Consider the following 20124-nt stretch of genomic DNA (forward strand, 5'->3'; position numbering starts at 1 on the left):
CTCTTTGCTCATATAGGAAGTGCATTTCTGTCTAACTGTGCCCATTAAACTCATTAATATTCGCTGCATGTTTGATCATGTTTGGAGATAAGTAAAAAGTTTAGTCTATATCTTGCATGTCTTCTGGGAAAAGTCAAAGCAAGTTCAGATTATACATAAAAGTTTAAATTTAGGGGGCTGCATTATCATACTTCAATTCAGCTAAAATGGAAATTATAATTACTTGGCTACGGTAAGGTCTTTTCTAATATTTAGTGGCTTGAGTTCATACTCAAGCTTTATATACTTTTGTGTAAAATAAATGCAGAACTTAATCCTTTCAGTCTACTCACAGCCTAATTTGCACTTCCTAGATCAGATTAACACCAAAGAAAGGACACATTTTAATCAGAGATACCCATGAGCATGAACGCGTTGCCTTGGAAGTTCTTCTGAGAGCCCTAGCATCTTTGACAGGTCTTTTCCCTTCAGAAGCACTTTAAATGAATTAACATTTCAAAAACAATTTCCAGACCTTCTAGAACATTTGCAGCTGTGGCTGGAACATGCTGCTTGGGTACTGAATGCAACTCCAGCAGCTGGCTAGAGGCCAGCTGCAAACAGTGTTGTTGGACCTTTCCTTTTGTTTCTTCAGGTGTGAAGCTGGAAGTGTCAACTCAGAGAGGCAGCACAGGCAATTAGAAATCAGTCCAAAGCCCTTCCCCAGCTCCCTCTGTTAGGAGGCAAAGATTGCATCTGAGAGGTTTTTCTTTCTTTCCTTTTTAAAAATCTTTTGCTTGATTGAAATGGCTGAATTTTGGACCGAGAATCTGCCTTGTCTTCTCTGAGAGAAGACATGATCCAGAGGAAGACGGTAGCAAATCTTATGCTCTGGATGAACCACACTGAGGGGAATTTTTCTCAACCCACAAACCACTGACAGTCAAAGAATCTTCTGCCTCTTCACTTCTTCACCTCTTGTCTCCTGCTTGAGGTCCAAAGGCCTGTATTAATCCTTCCAATATCTTCTGAACTGGACTCAAGTTCAGCATTTGCCTACAAGCTCAAAGACATGCAGGCTGTCATCTGTGGCTTCAAGCCAGCTTCAGATCTTTTAGCAGTTGCAGTGATCCACAGTGAAGTTACTGCTTCATTGATGACTGCACCCCATTGCCATGGTGAAGCAATGCTGGAATTTCCCCCATTAGAACTACATCCACTAAAATGTCTTTATTTGCTTCCTGAAGTAACAAGAGGAATATAAAAAATAGCATAATAAAAGTGTTCTGTAGTAGATAATGAGTATTTTAATAACAACTGTAGGGAGAATGAAAGAGCCTAATTATAGCATGTGCAGGAAATGCATATTTTGAAGTGCTATAGAAAGATGTGTGGGCAGGGAGCTATTTCAGCTGAGGCTATGCACTGTGATGTTTCCCCAGACTGAGGTCTCATGTTAGCTTCCGAAAAGCTGAAACCAAACACGAGAAATAATCAATACAGGCAGAAAAAAGGAGAAATTATTTCAAAACAGAAATTAATATCCAATCTACATGTAATCCCAGGTTATGTCTTGCTTTCTGAACTGATTTGACACACCTGGGACAAACATGGTTTCAACACAGTTGAGCCTAGTTTGGGTTGCTTGGGCTTCATAGGCAGTCTGAATTTAAAAATAAAGTGACAGATTGGACCATTGGGGCTGAACTTTATCTTTTTATATCTCATTTTCACCAAGCCCAATTATTTCAAAGAAACCCAACGCACTAATTCTGTGAAGAGGTAGCACATTTTGGATTCCTGGAGAAACTGAGTATTAAGATAGACATTGCTGGCATAGACAGCACTTGCTGTATAGGGGTCACTGCTCTTGGCAGCATCTCTGGGACTGGACTTCCATAGTGGAAGTACTTTTGGCTGCTCTTTGGCAAGAAATCTACAAAGCCAATACCACCCACATAGTGCAAAGAGCTCAGTGAAGAAGGCAAAAATCAGACATGGTCATTACAACAGTCTGCAAGAGGCTTCCCACCTGGGATCTAACTGAGAATGTCTCAGGCAAAGGTGGGTAACGGGATTTGTCATGCCAGTAGGTGACAAAATAAACCTCTCTGACACAAGACCATCTCATTAGATAGACAAATGGCCTCTCTCTCATTTTAAATTTCACATAGGGAAAAGAAGAAACGCTGATGCTATGAAACTATTTCACAGGTCTTAGTTTTCTGTCTTTGCAGTTATAACATTTCAGAAAGTAACTAAGTTCCTGAGAAGGTCACGATACAGAAAGAAAAGTCCCATAATTGAAGTAGACAAGAACTAAGGCAAGGCAGCCACTGAAACAGAATCTTGCTTCTTAAAGTATTTGGCATTTAAGAAAAAAAAAAAAAAAAAAAGAAAGAAAGAAAAGAAAAAAAAAAGCTGACTTTGATTTATGCTTTACTATTTTATTTATGTATGACTTCTTTGTTTACGTATTCATTTTTTTTCCCTAGAAAAATCAGCATCAAAGTCGTGCCTAGGGGACACGTATAAAATTTTAAACCAAGGCAGACGAGAATAAACAAAATCCATGTGTATCTGTGTCAGTCACTTGCAGGATGCTCAGAAGATGTTCTCTATAAATATTCTCTCAGAAGCAGAGTGGGATTTATCCAAAAAGTGACTGGAGAATATCATCCTTTATGGAGCATTTAGCAAATGAGTATGTTTCAGTCCTTCCTGACATGAAGTTAGCCTTTTTGGGAACCTTAGTTCTTACCTCTGAGACATTCCTCTGAAAACGCTCCTTAGGGGGAAGGAACAACAGCTACTTTGAGTCTATTTCTGGCTGAAGCCAGTGTGTTGATCCATTCTGGCACTCGTGGAGGCAACACAGCCTTTGGAAGCTCTCGCTGCACTGGGGCCCTGCAGCTGGCAAGGAGGAGCCCAAGCCCTGGCCCCGATCCATGCTGGATTATTCAAAGTCAGTGCTGTTCCTTTTCTCCAGGTAGTGCTCCACATGAGAGAGGGAGGAGTGAGACAATTCCATGCTTGTATCTTGGATCAAAATATGGCCTTAATATAGATCTACTGAAAACTGTTCCTTACCAAAATGCCAGGAGTGCAATAGTCCAACAAGGTTATTTGTGCAGATAGAAGTCTCTGTAGACCACATGGATAAGATCTGTAGAATTTATTTTGGATGTCTGCATTAAAAATTTACTGACAAAAAGTCTGTTGTATCGGTACATAATGACTTTCTACCTACATTTGCTTTGCTCTTTAGTCTTGAAACATTTAATTATCTTTGGGGATAATTATTTTTCTGTATGTAATAAATATCTGCAAGTAATTGACTGAGAAACAAGAGTACTCTTCTGTAGGGAAATCCTTAAAGAGTCCCTGCTTTTGCAAAGATGTTACATTCATCTAAAGGATGGGAGGCATACAAATGAACAGGTACGGTGTAAAAATTTGCCATATGAAAATCTGCCCAGTCACTCTCCAAATGCAGCTCAGAGAACTACTGCTCTGCCATTGTCAGCCTTAATTCTGCATGTCACTAGGCCAGCCTTCTGACTCTGTAAATGCACTAAGTTTGTAATAGTACAGTAAAGCTACTTAAGCATCAAGATAAAGGAGTGAAGAATCACAGGGATTTCAGAGCAGGTCTACAAGATTACAATTGAAGTTCATCCGTAACAGTGTTTCATTTGCAATAGTTTACAGCAGAAGATGCTTAGAGAGAGAGATTCAAATCCAGCAAGTCTGTAGTGATATTTTCACTCATCACAGCACCATTTTCCAGCAATTGCCCACTGCTACTTCCCCAGCAAGAGGCAGCAATTTTGTATGAACAGCCTTTGGTCATTTTCACTTCTGTAAATTCATTTCTTCCTCTTTTTGACCTATATAGCTTTAAGCATCCAAAATCTAGGCTGTGGAGAATTATGCTGTCCACTTTGAAGTTTTGAAAGTGTTACTGGGAGAATGAAAGTTTCCATCCAGGGAAAAAAAAAAAAAACCAAAAAGAAATAATATAACAGATCAGAATGTGACAACATATCTCAAAACCTGACATTGTGTTTGATACAACAAACTGATTTTTTTCTTAAAATAGCTTTCATGAACTGGAAGCATTTCTTGTCTTTTTTCCTATGGAATGAACAGAGTTAGCAATTTCTAATGCTTGCAACTTGAGATGTGACAAAGCGGAGCTGAGCATACTCCTCTGATCATAAAATCATAGAATCATTGAGGTTGGAAAAGATCTCTAAGATTATATAGTCCAGCAGTCAGCTCATCCCCACCATGCCCACTTAATGAACCTCGGTGCAACATCACCTTTTCCCTTGAAAACCTCTAGGGTCATTGACTTCACTACTTCTCTGGGCATGCTGTTCCAATGCATTACGTCACTCTCTTAGAATAAATTTTTCCTAATATCCAAACTGATAAGACATTGAGAGGTGGGGCAGTGGGTCACTGAATCTGTTGTTTCAGGACCTTGGTGTAATTTACCAACAGCAAACACAGAAGGAAGCATTTATTTCTGGTACTCCATATTCTGTCTTAAGGTGTGAGATGTGTCCTTAATGAGCTTAGGGATGTACAGACACGCTGCTGGGCCTTTGTAGTTAATTATTCTGACTCATTCACACATAGAAAGTGAAGGGCCTGGACACATCACCGTAGAAGATGCTAAACTAGGTGTAGAAAGCCCATGAACTTACTGTCACATACAGCAGAATCCTCCAGTCCCACTACCCACATGGATGTTTCTAAGCTAACAGACCAACCAGCAGAGCTCTTTTCACTTGTGACAGGTGACAGGAAGAGGGGAAATGGCCTTAAGTTGCTCCTGGGTAAGTTTAGGTTGGATATCAGGAAAAATTTCTTTACAGAAAGGGTTGTTAATCACTGGAATAGGCTCCCCAGGGAGGTGGTTGAGTCACTATCCCTGGACGTGTTTAAAATCCCTTTGGATGTGGTGCTCAGGTGCATGATTTGGCAGAGGGTTGTTAGCTAGGGTAATATGGTTATGTTTTGGTTAGACTTGATGATCTTTAAGGCCTTTTCCACCCTGAGCAATTCTGTGATTCTATGATTCACATCCTATCCCATGTCACTGATTCATCTCAAGCGAAAGCAGTGGCTGGATCCCTATCCCTGGGAATACCTTCATAAACTGTATTTCAGCTAATTCTTTGTGGAACTCTGCAAGTTTTACAAACGCATAGGATCTACATGCTTTATGACTTCCAGATGAAAGTCTCAACTGGAGGATATCTTTTCTCTCCAGAGAGCTTACTGCTGATTACACAGTATTACATAATAACTAAATAAGGATGGACAAGATCCATAGAAAAGACCACACATCAGCTTATTGTATGATTGTAAGTACACTATTGTGATGGCAAGTGTAGAAGCCGGCACCAGCAAAAGAGCACAAGAGGACAATGGGAATGCACTGCAGATTTCTAGAGCAGATAATAAATCACTCAGTTTAATCAGATTCTACAAGAAGAAACATCCAGCTGACTTGGATGCGAGTGTCAGCAAAGGTATATCAACGCATATCAAGTACTAGTACTACAATTTAAGTGCTTACTTGCTTTCTCTGGAAAGGTGATTAAAACCACCAAACATTTTTTCTCTATTACATAAGCTGGAGAAGGGAACAGGTTCTTGGGGGTGGAGGAGTGATGCATTTTTACACAGTTTCCTCCTCACCATGTAAATGGAAGACAAACCTCATCTGATCAAGAAAGACAAATGCATATTGGATGTGATATGAGAACAAAAAAATGCATCCCACACAAAGGAGAACAGAATCAGCTAGGAATTAACATTAAGCCTAGTGTGAGGATAACTTTGGCTCAACAGTCACCGGACTCTGCTGAGATTAAGAACAGAATTAATTGACTGAAGGGACAACTATCCTGCATTAATCTGGAAGCCCAAGAGACAAATAACACTTGGTGCAGATAGAGTAAGCTGTTGTGAAATGCTGTCATGTAGAGGGAAAAGATCACAATGCTCTTCCATGAGCTTGCCTGGAACATGCACCTAACAAACCACAGTTTACTGTCTCAATTTAAGCTACTATTGAAGTTACAAAGAATATATTAAGAAAACAACCTCAAGAAAATTACCGTGACCAAATGCTGGTGATGAGGGAAGGAGAGGTGAAGAATCTGTGCACATCTGCTCTGAGAAATTACCCCAAACCAGAGCAAATTCCTGCTTCCTCAGTCAAAATAAGGTTGGTGGAATATTTTGAAAGAAGTGTATCTAAGTCTCCTAAAGAGTGTCACACATTATCACAGAAAGAGCACCCCATGAACTCTGTCAGATCATTCCTGAGTGAGGAGGAAAAGAATCCAAGTAGCTAAGACAGGGACGGGGTTATTATACATGTTCTGTATAATACTGTGGTGGGTTATAGAAAAAAAAACACACTGTTTTTCCTACAATTGTGAAAAACTAGAAGATAAAATATGTACAACCAGTCACATATTTACATAATGATGCCTCTTGCGTAAGACCATTGCTGGGAATAAATGAAAAAATCCTGAAAATATGATAATTCTATTGTATGAATGGTAACCTATCAACATTTTTAGTTCCTGTTTCTATAGTCTTACTGGAAGTCAAGATACACATGGTCTGCATTTCACAATTTTGTACTGGCTGGGTTTCAGACTTCAAAGATGCTTGGTTAGAAAGGATGGCTTATGTGGGATGGTAGGCCATGTGAATATGGAGCTCAGACTTTTTAGTCCAAGAATTCAATGAACATTCTGGAAGTTTTTTTCCCTATTTAAGTGTTAAAATGTGCAAGCTATATATGAAACATTGCCTGTCTTCCCTTGACTGGAAGGTTAGAAACGTAGCTATTGAGAAATTGTAAAATAAATGTTATTGACACAATACAGCACAATATTATCAGTACAGTTCAATTGTAATGGTTAAGCCATAAAAGGTAGGCTTATTATCTTCAGATATGCTTAGGATAGCTTTTGTTTGAGTTGGAGCCACAGGAACAGACATCAGTTGTTTCCTTCTGTCAGTGTGCAGTTCTGCATGAGCACTGGGAGAACATTTCATTCCCGGCCACTTTTGGAGGGAGATGCATCCTCTTTAAACTCCTTCAGCCCCATTGGGAAGAGACTGCATTGTCTTCCCCAGCACTAACAAGCCCTGCCTCCCACTGCTAACACTGATTTCTCTGGAAGAGAAGCAATGGTGCTGCCTGTGATAACCTGGTGTTATGTCCTGTGTTCTGCAGCTGTGCTAAATGAACCTATGCTTGATTACGTTCTAAAACCCATCAGTCTTGCACAGGGTTTCTAAACCCTCCACAACCTCCTCAGCAGGTATAATGGCAATCACCGTGTTTAAAGGTCATGCTTAGGAGCTTAATTTAAAGCTTTTATAATAATGCAATTTAATTCTAAAAAATGCCATCGTCTTGCTCTCTGAGGACTCCCATCAGACAGAAGACACTTACTGCTCACACACAATTTTGATTTATTTATTCCTTTGAATTACATCTAGGTCATTATTTTTTAAAATTACTAATGCTTCCACTTATAGGTGGTAGGCAGACTTTCATAGCTGCAGTACATTTCAAATGAAAGTCATGTTAGTATTCATTTCTACAATGGAAAAATGCTTTGTGGCTTTTTGTAGGTTTTTTGTTCTTGTTTTTTTGTAGGCTTTTTTTGTTTGTCAGTTTGTTTTTAAGAAAAAAGGAATAAGACACATGCTACATGCTTAAAAGCATTTGAGCACCAGAAGGTTTTGTGTCCTGCCCACCTATGCAAAACAGATTTCCAACACGTGGTTTATTTTGATAGATGTAACAGCAGCTAAATAAAGCTGAAGAGGTGTCTCAGTGATGTAAGGACCATCTCTGAAACACTCAGACTCTCTGGAACCACTGTTTTAAGTCTCAGCAGGGTTGACTCAGCCCTTCAGGCAGACACTGTGTTTCATGCACCTACTACGCAGTGGGGTGAGACTTTATGAACCAAAGCCTCGGCTCCTATGCACAAAATGTGTATCGCTTGTTCTGTCCTAGCGCATTACTCTTCATTTCTTTTCTCCTTATGGCTATAAAGCTTTCCTGATGCTGGTGGCTGCCAGACTCTGCTCTGCCTGCTGTCTGGCAGGGAAGAATGCAGCCAGCTTCACTCATCCCAAGGTACTTTCAAGACTAGAGAATCTGGATGATGGAAAGCAAAACTGATGTTAGACTCAACATTTCCCTTCATAAGACCAGCTTGTTACCTGAAGCACAACTCTGTGTAGCCTCAACACAGTGGTGAGATGCTCCTGGATCTGAGGGTGTGAAGGCTGCAGTGCAGAGACATCTCAAATGCCTCTGTACAGTTTTCCCATGCTTCCTGCCTGTCAAAGGAAGGCCTGGGTATACTACTGGATATCTCTTGTCCATATTACATTTGGCTTAAACCTGAACACTTGTTGCAGCTAATGGAAGGCTCACTGCATAATACTCAGGCTTGACACATGCCAGCAGCATATGCCATCCTACCATATGGAAGGTCCAAGTTTTTCCACAAAGCATTTACCTTTCCTGCTGCTCTAACATATAACATGGAAAAGGAAAGGAAAACCATCAAAAATACATTCACGGCTAATTAATCTCAGTGAGAAACATGGGGTATAAAAAAGCTGAGTTTCCAAGAGGATTGTCCTAACTCTGAAGTGATGTGCTATAAAACCTATTTCCATTACATTAATATACTCTGGAGCAAGAGCCAGGTGGCTTTTTACGTGCCTTAGGAAACCTGCTTGTTCTAACAGAGTGGAGTGCCCCTTCCCAGCACAGCATGGGGGAGAGCAAAATAAATAGCTCCAGCGCCAAACTGCCAGGCCACCACTACAGTGTCAGCAGACAGAGAAAGTAGATAATTTTGTAAAATTCAGAGGGACCAAATTGCTCTGGGGGGGGCTGATTCAGCACCACTGAATGGGGAACAGTGTTGTCCTATTGGCTTAAAACCAGTGTAAGCGTGCAAAGAGTCAGATACCAACTCACGCTCATCAAAACTGAATACATAGGCATTTCAGAACATCTTTAGCACCCTTATATACAGACAATATAGCTGCCTGCTTTTTCTTCACATGACCAAAGTCCAACAAAATCTTCACATCTTCCCATTGACTCTGTGAACTTTAGATCATACCCCTGAAGCACAGAGAAGTGCCTGAATAATAACAGAGAGCCAAGCACATCAAAAACTATCTTTCAAGTAAGTATGTGTTCCCATTTAAATCCCTGAACCCAAATTACAGGGTTTTTAAAGAACAGTTTTCTTAAAAGCCAGGAACAAAGTACTTATATTAGCTATGCTGAAATGAAAAGAGGAACAGAAGAAAGCTACACTATTCATCTGCTATTTAAAATCAAAATGACTGTTATTTTAAAGACTAATATCTGCCTTAATCTGACTTACATAATAAAAATATTACATCTTTCAGCATTAAAAAGACATCTTGAAATCAAATATGTAATAATAACATCACAGAAAATAAGAAAGAAATAGAGATCTCCAGCAGGACTCAGCTGAGAAGGTGTGGTGACGAGAATAGGAAATCGTTTGGTTCTCACTGATTATAGCTCTTTGTATCAAAATACTTGAGGCTGAAATTAGTGTGATCCACAAGAGCAGGTGTTTTGAATTTTAATTTAAGATATAATTAGAGTCTGTAAAAAACACACGGTGTGATGTAGTAATTGAAAGGGCTAATCATGGGATGCTTTATTTAAAAAAAAATACTTAAAAATAGACCTACAAGCAAAAAAAAAAAATATCATATTTCACAAACAGCTATTTTGACTGTCTATAAAGCTGCAATCCATTACTATTTTGATTTGAAAAAAAAAATAAACATTTCACTTCTGTCTTTAAAACTGGCATGTAATTATCAACTTCTTTATCTTTCATTTCGTCTTGTTTATATAAACATTGTTAAAATCTCTAATGCTTGTACAATCACTCCATGGAAATAATTGGCAAGACCAAATATTGGTTTAAATGCCACTTGGATTAAAGGATTATATTTATACTGAGCTAAAAGTTTTCCTTTAACTGTTGCCTATTGTTTACAAATGGTATTTCAGACTTCAAGTGTCTAATCTCATTTTGTAGTGTTTAGAGCTAGAGGATGTCAAATTCTGCAGATCGTCCTGTTCACAAAAGGCAACATACAGTCCCATCACTTTTCTAGACACTGCTCTGTAGTGCAGGTTGATAACCAAAGGAACTGATGCTGGTAAAAATCGGTGCAATGGCTCCTGTCTTCTTAAGCTATTACCTCTGATTTTGAACTAAAATGGCAATGCAATCAAGCAAGACAGGAACAAATCAATTAGATAGTGATCACAGTGAAATAAATGAGTCCTTAACTTTCTAGTGCATAAACTTAAGACAGCCTTAAAGATTTCTGTTGCTGTAGAGTGCTGCAGCTCAATCCAAATTAAGCAGACTGGAAGAAGACATTTGAGAGGACTAGTTGTTAAAATTGCCAGCTGATATAACTGTGATGCACTGCTCCCTCCTTACACCAGAAACCAGGGCAATTAATGGGGAATACAATTCTCTGTGGGCTACCACGCTGCTTGGGACTATGCATTATAATACCACACTGATGCTACCTCCTTCTATCCCAGATGTATAATTAATGGTGAAGTTCATTGTCTACTTAATAATGAACAAAATCCATATCTGATAATTTATTTCTGTTTTTCAAATATTATTTGTATTATGACTGTCAGAAAACCAAAAAAAGCCCAGAAAATCTCTCTTTTCTGTAGTCATGTCTGTTAAAGACAGATATTAACAGTGAATTCTGTAGTACATTAAAGAGCTATCTTCCAGACAGTCTGAATGCCAGAGAAATGTGCATTTTATTAGTGCAGCGAAATGTTTCACTTTACCTGCAGTTCAGGTGACAACTTGCCTTCGGGTCTTTGGTGCTGAGATAATGCCAGTGATCCTCAGATCCGCTGCCAGCACGTCTCGTGGTGGAGTGGGGTCGGAGGGCCCATGGGCCTGGTAATTATTGCAATGTCAATCTGGCTGCGGGGCCTCCGCCAGCCGCCCCACAATGGGACCAGACAGCTCAATTTCTGCAAGAATTTCCCTCCACTGAAGCACACTGGAAGTATTTCTTCCCTGTTCAAAGAGAAAACCTTTCATTCTGAATGTGTTTTGAACTCCTTCGAAAGTGCAGATGTTGTTATAGGGGAAAAAATTTTCTTTCTTTTTTTTTTTTACCAGGCTTTCTAAACATATTATTGAGGGGAAAAAAAAACAACAAACTTGGCAAGGTTCAACTTTGCTAAGTGCCAAATTCTTCAAACTTTGTAATTTAAATCATCATCCCACATATATATTGGAAAGCCAGATGCTTTGTATCCTTTTTATCTCCTGTTCTATCAGTCAGGCACAAAGATTTCTGTGTGTCGGCAAAGTAAGTGCTGCTTCTCAGCATGGCATTGCAAAGAAGCAGAGGGATGTTTTCATTAGGCTCCCCTTCCCTTGTTCTCACTGTATTTCTGTTTTTCAGCTTCAGGCAAAACTCATAATAGGGATCCTTTCTATATTTAGTCTTGACGGCTTGTTTCTTGTATCACAGCTAGGAGTTACCCATGAGAAATGTATTAAATGAAATCTTGGTTACTTCAACACACTTCTTAATCTAATTAATCGCTGAGTGAAGTAGATTTCACCCAGATATATGTGTGTGTACATCCTCCATAAATTGTCTTCTACTTTCATAGTATCTTGTCAATACTAGTCACTGGTTGTGACTCAGTCACAAGGCATCTGCTGTAATCGTAGGCTTCCAGACTTCCATTTCCAGAGCCTTAAGCCTTATTTGACCAAATATTGCAATATTAGAAGACTATTCAATTTTTATGTAAAATTATATGTGGTGGGTAACAGTGGCCTGCCAAATCCTAGGTTTCCAAAGGTAAATGCTAATAGAAACAAAATAAAGAGTTAAAGATCACTAAAAATTACATGAAGACATACTACCTTCCATACAGAGAGCAATGCTTCAAAGGAACTATACAATATAGACACTGTTTAATGAAAGAGCTTTCAGTCTTTGTTTTAAAACTCACAGCTCCATGAAGACCTCTGTCTCTTTGCATTATCCAAGCTCTGGTTTGAGTACAGTATTTCTGGTTTTGTCGGTATTTTCTAATGCTTCTGCAAATCATAGTTGGGTGATTCACAAACCATCTTTAGTCCCTACGCGTGAGTCGTATTTGTATTTTTTGTCCTACTCTACAGAGAGTACTTAAATACAATATTTTTTGAAAAGTTCCAAATATTTGTGGATGCTGAGCAGAAAATCTCAGATTTTTTTAGATAACAAGTCTGTTCAAGGAAGAGCTCCTAGTGACTGCAGTGGCATCTGCTGTCTCAGAATAATCCTGGTTAGAAGGCACCATCTGATCCACCCCCCTGCTCAAAGAAGGGCCAACTTTGAACTTACATACAACTTTGAAATCAGATCAGGGTTATATTTTGTCAAATCTGAAATATCTCCAAGGATATCCTGAAGGAAACGAGTCTCTGCCAACACTTAAAGGCTGTTAACAAATCACTGGTGTCTTTGAATACTTGTAGACTTCAAGTTGGATATTAGGAGAAATTTATTCTCAGAAAGTGCAGTGAGGTATTGTGAACAGGCTGCCCAGGGAGGTGGTGGAGTCACCGTCTGTGGAGGTGTTCAAAAACTGGCACTGCGGGATGTGTTTTAGTTGGTGTGGTGGTGATGGGTTGACAGTTGTATTAAATGATCTTAGAGGTCTTTTCCAATATTGATTCAATGATTCTATGATTCATGCAGATGGGGGACAGCCAGAGTGAGATTGCACCAGCTGTCAGCTTAAGTCCTACCAAAGGCACCTTGAAAAAGCTCCATCAACACTTCCATGCTACTGAGAGGTAGAACTTCTTTTAAATTCATTGAGATATTGGGGTGTTCAAGTGATGGAAGATACAAAATCAGCTGTGTTCTGGATAGTCTATGTAAAGATTAACAAAGAATAATCAAGTCAGTTGCCATCAGTTCACAGAGAAGAGTCAAGAGTGAAAAAATGCCTGTTTAGCAAAAACTTTGGTTTTGTTTTGCTTTTAATTTAACATTTAAACACAAACACACATTAAGCAACCAAAAAGTGAGCCTCGAGCTTTCTGTTGCAGAAAAGCAGACTTAATACGGAAGGGTGTGCTGTAGGCAGCAGTCCAATAGCATAAGCGAAATTTGTAAAAGTAATGGTTCAGGAAGATTGGTCCAAAAGCATGTTCCAGCAAAGACTGGGCTGAAATTAATCACAAAAGAAATCTGCAGGAGCCAGGTAGCACTTTAACTCTAGCATAAACTGGCATTGCTTTCTTGGAATGACTGGAGCTATGCTGATTTATAACAGCTGATGATCTGGTCTACAAATGTTTTTGTATTCCAAACGTAATTATTTCTCAGAGTGTAAGGGTGTCTATGTCTATCTCTGTTCATTTAAGATTTCCAGATGCTAGTCTGGAAGTACGCTTACCGCAAGTATTAAATTGGTCAGTTTGAATGAAATATGGGTTTCCTGACATCCTCATTGGTTACTTTTCTTTGAACTTATGAATATGATGGTTGTTATGAAAATCCTTCTTGTTCTTTTTCACCATTGAACTTTTAGTCAACATAAATGAAAGGAGCCTGTTCTCATAATCCACAAAGGTAAGCCACATTAATGATAGTTAAATGTTTACACTGAATGTAGTTGTACATGAGGGTGGCTTCTTATATTTAGATTTTCCAACCTAAGGAAAAAAAATCTCCCTGTTTATGAGCTACCAAAACCTTTGATTTCAAACAACTTAAAGTGGCATTTCTCAAGTCTTGTATTTATGGGTACACCCTCAGAGTCTTTTTCACTGCACCTGTACAAACAGCAACAAAGAAAAAACATGTGAGTGTGAAAAGGGCCTTCAGCTTCCCCACCTACTTAATGAAACTTCCCTGCTATTTCTTTTTTTGCAAGCAAATGAAAGACAATAAATTACATGGGATGCTTTTTCAATGGCAGCAGGAGTGATAGGAGTGTCCTCATTTGATGCTCCAGGGGATAAGGCTTATAAATGGTGCCATAAAAGTCTTTCTGGGATGTGAAAGCTTGCAGAGAATGAGGCAGTTCAGCAAGCTCTGTAGTTCAAAACATTGTGTTGTGCTTGTCATGCGTCTGATCTGGTTTGTCATGACAAAGAATCTGCTTAGATTTGTGTAGTTCAACTGGTTTCAGCAAAGTACCACAGAATTGCGACGACTCACATGTTGGCTAGGAATCTCTACAATACTTGAAGAGTTAGAAATGTTACCAAGAATTGTGTTTCTTTTGGAGTTTTTTAACCTCCAAGATAGCTGACAGTCTTTTTTCTCCAAGTAGTCTTTAAACTTGATACGGGTAACTCAATTAGATGCAGGTTTGAAGTCTAATTTGGATGTCAGAGAAGAACTGGTTGTACCAGAAGGCTTTTATCAACAGACCCTGATTGATTTTAAATTAAATGTGAAGATAAATACAAGTAGTTCTACTTTAAGTTGAACCTATTGTTTATAATCTCAAAAAATGCAGTTTGATGAACTGGGAAACTCATGGAGTTAAATGTGAAAGTTTTCTGCAATTTCTGATTGACAAAGGTACCGAATTTTCTCAGGCCTACACTGAAATCAAAGGGAGAAGTACAGACCTAAATGGGTGTTCAAAAATAGCTTCCTAGGAACAAGTAGACATCCCATGAAGAACGGAAAAATAGAGTAATGCAATCAAGCCTTAGAGGTCAGGAAGTCTATGGATAAAATAATTGCCAAAAGACCAGCTAAGTTGGATTTTTCAAACACAGCTAAATCAAATAGAGATTATTTTAGCCACACAAACAAAAAGATGATTTATAGCCACTGCTCAGAGAACATGGTGCTGAAGTTAAGGATAATAAGGATATGGCCCCAAGATGAATACGTTGGCTCAGTTTTCAACAGGGATGATGATGTCAAACAAGGCTGCATTGCTAATGGGAATATGAGAATGGAAATGGAATTAACCACATCTGAGGTGGACGCAAAACACTAAAGAGATTAATGTGACTGAGTCAGCTTGCAGTAGAGGCACATCCTAGAAGAGCTATGAAAGAACTAGTTTAAGAAACTGCAAGTCTGCTAACAAAGATTTTGGATGTCATTATTGTACGTGATAGCTCTTCTCTGAAAAAAACGAAACTCTGGATCTAAGTTAATTTAAATGAGAAAAAGTCTGGGCAACCACATGTCTGACTTCAGAAATAAGTAAAGTTTTGAAGTGCACTTTAGAGGAAAAACAGATAAAGATATGAAGATGAGAATGGAATAAAATGCCACTCATTTTAGGATGGGTGGAAAATGCTGGAATAATCTGACAGCTCAGTGTTATTAGTAAGAGAAGAAGAAGCAACACAGTTACTAGGAAAGGTTTTGACACAGTGCTGCATAGGAAATTGCTTGTTAAACTGGAGAAAATTTGGATTAGTGGAAGAATTGTGAGGTGGAAAAAAAATGAAAGATCATGTTGAAAAGAGAAATACCAAACTGAAAGGAAGTTACTAGTGGAGTTCTTCCAAGATGTATCTAGGGACTAATGCTATTTAACATTTTTAACAACTTTGGCAGAAGAAGTAGGACTATGCTCCTGACATTTTCTGATACTGCAATATGTAGTGTGAATGTGGAGGAGGACAGTATACAGGAAGAACTGGATAAGCTTTAGGACTGGAATAATAGAAGCGGGATGAATTTGAATAACCCAAAAGGTGAGGTCAGGCACTTCAGGACTCATAATTTTTCCCCAAGCAGGAAGTTTTGAAAAAAGACCTGAGGATGGACTATTGGATCTCCAGATGACACTGTATGATGTGCCTGCAGAGAACAAGAATGTAGTCCTCAAGTGTATCAGTGGGGAATTTCACCAGAAGTAAGTATCAGTGCCATTTTGAGACACTTCCAGTACTTCAACTGGAAATGAAATTTCTAACCAGAAGAGCAATACATCTACAACACCCATCCATCAACCCAAATATTCTGTTAAAAGAGAACTTCATCAGTGAATGGAAGGGATTGCAGTGTGGGAGATTGGAGCCAATAATCCAATAGAACTCTTCTGGATCCACCTACTTTCACAGCTCTCACTGAGCTCAGACACACAGCTTGGTATAATCATCCAAAGACTAGCATACGCTAGAATTCTACTTTTGATGAAAAAATAATCGGGTATTTGTAAGAAATACCAGTGGCTGCTTTGCTACACCATTTGACTCACTCCATCCCCACAAATGCCACTTCTCTGGCAAATTATCTCCATTAATAATGCATCCCCCATCATCACCTTTAACAAGTCCTGCTGGCTAGAAACTTTTGATCTTTGGGCACTTCAGTAGCACATCTGTCTGGAGTTAGTAAATTTTATTATTGAATCGTGATCTTTCTTTTAATAGGCAATAGTCACTGTGTATCCCCTGAACCTTCCAAATAGGTCACATAGAAATGTAGTCTTTGTGATTTTCACATAATAATATCAGAATATGAACCTTTTTTTTTTTGCTAGCTGGGGCTTCCAACTCCACCATTTTTACTCTGAGGTCCTCCACAGCTCAGACGGAATGCAGGCAGGTGAAGGTTAACAAAGATTGTCTATATCCTGTCCTCTGACCCAGAGCTTTGGGAGTGTCTCTTTTTGCCAAAATTTGATTTCCTAGCAGTGCATAATGAAAATAAAGGACCATAAGTGTTCTCTACTTAGCTGTGAAGAAGAGCTCAGATGAGGTTGCTGTGCTCCACTCAGTACATGGAGAACTGCTCCTTGAACCTATTAACTTATTATTTAGTCACTGGATGGGCACATTTCCAGTAGATGACTGGATGTTCACATTCTTTATTTGCTAAAGATTTCTTTGACCTTGGTGAAAACCAAAAGAGAGGAAACAGCATTCAAGAAGGCAGAACTTAAAATGAAAAACACATGAAACAGGAACTCCCTACGGAACGGAGGAATGGAGCACTGGCTGAACTTGAGGGTGTTTGCTGTTCAGCAGCTTTGCCAGGACGCATGCAGAACAATATTTGAACTTTCCATTCTCCATGTGCAAAGGGGGAAAAAAATAATATCTGAAGTGTTTAACATGAGAGGTAGCATCACTGAGATGCAAACATTTCCTTTTAATAACAATTAAAAATTGTTGACTATTTGTTGAATTCACTATTAGCAACTAGATTCGAAAATGTCTGTCATTTTATGTAAGCAAACTAAATTTTAACTGATTTCTATGGTCACCTTATTCTTTTTATGAGAGTGAGAGGCTGCTTAGTGAAAGGCATGCACTTATGACTAATTTGAAGTATAGAAGATTTGTTACAGTGGCCCACACCTGTCACAGACATTGATTTATACACCTACTGGATTGCCATGTTAGCCTATGGGTAGCTTAAAATTACAGACCTGGTACAAATATACTACAGAATTACAATTACCAAAATTATCATCAGAAAAAAATAGAATTTTCTACATACCACAGTCCAAAGAACTATGCAGCATAGATGCTTTCAGCTCGAGCTTGCATTTCACTTCTGTACAGACATGTAAATGAGATCTACCTTGTCTGGAATACAAGGCTGATTTAATATGAGAAAAACAAATTCTGGCTGTGATAGTGAATGTAGTTCTTAAGATTGCTAACACAGACTCATCCTTCCAAGGCTCAGACTGATTTTGGGTGGGAAAATAAGATGGCATGAAAATCTTTTAAAATCTCTCACAGAATGTCCAGAACCCAATTTCCCACAATGCTGCAATGTAATGGTGACAGGGGACTTTGGATTGGTTGTTTGTCATTTAGCCTTGTCCCACAAAGAACTGTTTGCAGAAGACAGTTTCAGAATTGATGACCTCAATCATAAATACGATCTGCTTATGGCCCTGAAACAAAATCTCACTGCACATGAGTTTAATGGGCAGATCTCTCCAGCTAAAATAGTTATGTTTTGCCTCCAGTGGTCTTAGTAGGCTCTAAATTAGTGTTCAGCCTTAGGTATTTTCTGTGAGTATTTAATACTATGGGGGAGGTAAAACACTCTTTGCTGGGTAAGGAACTGTTTGGAGGGCTAGGCCCAGAGGGTGGTAGTGAATGGAGTTAAATCCAGCTGTTGACTGGTCATGGTGTTCCCCAGGGGTTGGTGCTGGGGCCTGTCCTTTTCAGTATCTTTATAGACGACCTGGATGAGTGCACCCTCAGTAAGTTTGCAGATGACACCAAGTTGGCAGAAAGTGCTGATCTGCCTGGGGGTAGCGGGGCTCTACAGAGAGATGCGGACAGGCTGGATAGATGGGATGAAGCCAGTGGGATAAGTTCAACAAGTTCAAGTGCTGGGCCACTTTGGCTACAACAACCCCAGGCAATGCTACAGACTTGGGGCAGAATGGCTGGAAGACTGAGTAGAGGAAACAGACCTGGGGGTATTTGTTCATGCCTGGCTGAACATGAGCCAGAAGTGTATCCAGGTAGCCAAGAGGGCCAGTGGCATTCTGGCTTGTATCAGAAATAGTGATGCTAGCAGGAGCAGGGAAGTGATTGTCCCCCTGTACTCAGCACTGGTGAGGCTGTATCTCGAATACTGTGTCCAGTTTTGGGCCCCTCACTACAAGAAAGACATCGAGGCCCTTGAGTGTGTCCAGAGAAGGGCAACTAAGCTGATCTGGAGAACAAGTCTTAAGGGGAGAGGCTGAGGGAGCTGGGATTTTTGAGTCTGGAGGAGGTTCAGGGGAGACCTTATTGCTCTCTATTACTACCTGAAGGGAGATTATAGAGAACTGGGGGTCGGCCTCTTCTCTTGTGTAACTGGTGATAGGAATAGAGGGAATGGCTTCAAGCTGCACCAGGGGAGGTTCAGGCTGGACATTAGGAAATACTACTTCTCTGACAGAGAGGTCAGGCAGTGGAATGGGCTGCCCAGGGAGGTGATGGAGTCACTGACCCTGGAGGTGTTCAAGGAACATTTAAATGTTGTTTGAGGGACATGACTTAGTGAGAGCTATTGGTGACACGTGGGCAGTTGGACTGGATGATCTTGTAGGTCCTTTCCATCCATGGTGATTCTGTGATTCCATGATTCTATCTGGGACAGAGACAGGACTGGGGAGCAGGCAGGATGCTTTGCCTGACACATCCTCTAATGTCCGCTCTGACATCTGGCCCTACAAACAGAAGGAATGTAGCTCTATTAATGACCATGATGAATCCTTTCAGGAAGCAACACAGACTAACCCCATTTTACTTCTTTGGGGCAGGGACAGAGTACAGAAGATCCATTCCTACCTCCTGCTCCAGCCTTCCTGCTCCCTCCAGACAGTACATTCCATGGAGACTCTGGAACAAACTTCCCCATTCAGGAGACTGCTGGTTGCTTATGTGAAGCCCCATCATCACCAAGCAAAGACAGATAGATACTGCTAACACCATCTTTCTGAACTGATGTTTTTGGAGGGCTTTAATACTAAAAATTGATCCTCTTGCAAAGGAGTGTATGAAATAAAATATTGACTGTATGTGATAAAAAATAAATAAAAAGGAACATTTTTCCTCCTAAAAATTGCAGTTTCCTATTTTAAAGGATGCAATTTCTTTTCCTTATGGAAAAGAACACTAAATGCATTGTATTTTTGCCAAGCTTTATGGGACTAAACAGATTTATGAAACACTCCTGATTGACTTGGGGTGTGAAAATGGCTTATATAATTCTAATAATCTGACCTTTCTGCTTTTCCCTTTGCCTTCTCCTTTGCCATCACTCATGCTTCAGGAACACACAGGGCTATGGAGGGTGGGTTTTCTCTGTCTTTTCTACACAAGAAAAGTCTTTTTTTCTTATTCTTCCATCATCTTCCTACACAGGGTCACAGCAGAGGAAGGCTCAAGGTCTGCAGCAGTCTATTTGGCTCACTCTTAATGAGAAAAATATCTGGGGATCATCTTTCTGAGTTCAGACAATTACCTGTACATCATCTGCAGTTTTCTTGTTGATGTGACATGTGTATAACGTTTC

At 39.5% G+C, this 20124-nt stretch overlaps 1 long non-coding RNA gene across 1 annotated transcript in view; it reads left to right on the forward strand.

The window, feature by feature from the left end:
• Positions 1 to 19671, forward strand: part of LOC107309695 (uncharacterized) — an 88182-nt gene extending 68511 nt beyond the window's left edge. The window contains exons 2-4 of the long non-coding RNA XR_014942304.1: positions 12859 to 12956; positions 15886 to 16003; positions 19370 to 19671. This is a non-coding gene — a long non-coding RNA (uncharacterized LOC107309695). The remainder of the gene's footprint in view (positions 1 to 12858; positions 12957 to 15885; positions 16004 to 19369) is intronic.
• Positions 19672 to 20124: the final 453 nt, after the last annotated feature.

The sequence above is a fragment of the Coturnix japonica genome, chromosome 1 (genome assembly GCF_054131305.1).
Source record: "Coturnix japonica strain WE chromosome 1, WE-NBRP24, whole genome shotgun sequence".
Taxonomy (NCBI): domain Eukaryota; kingdom Metazoa; phylum Chordata; class Aves; order Galliformes; family Phasianidae; genus Coturnix; species Coturnix japonica.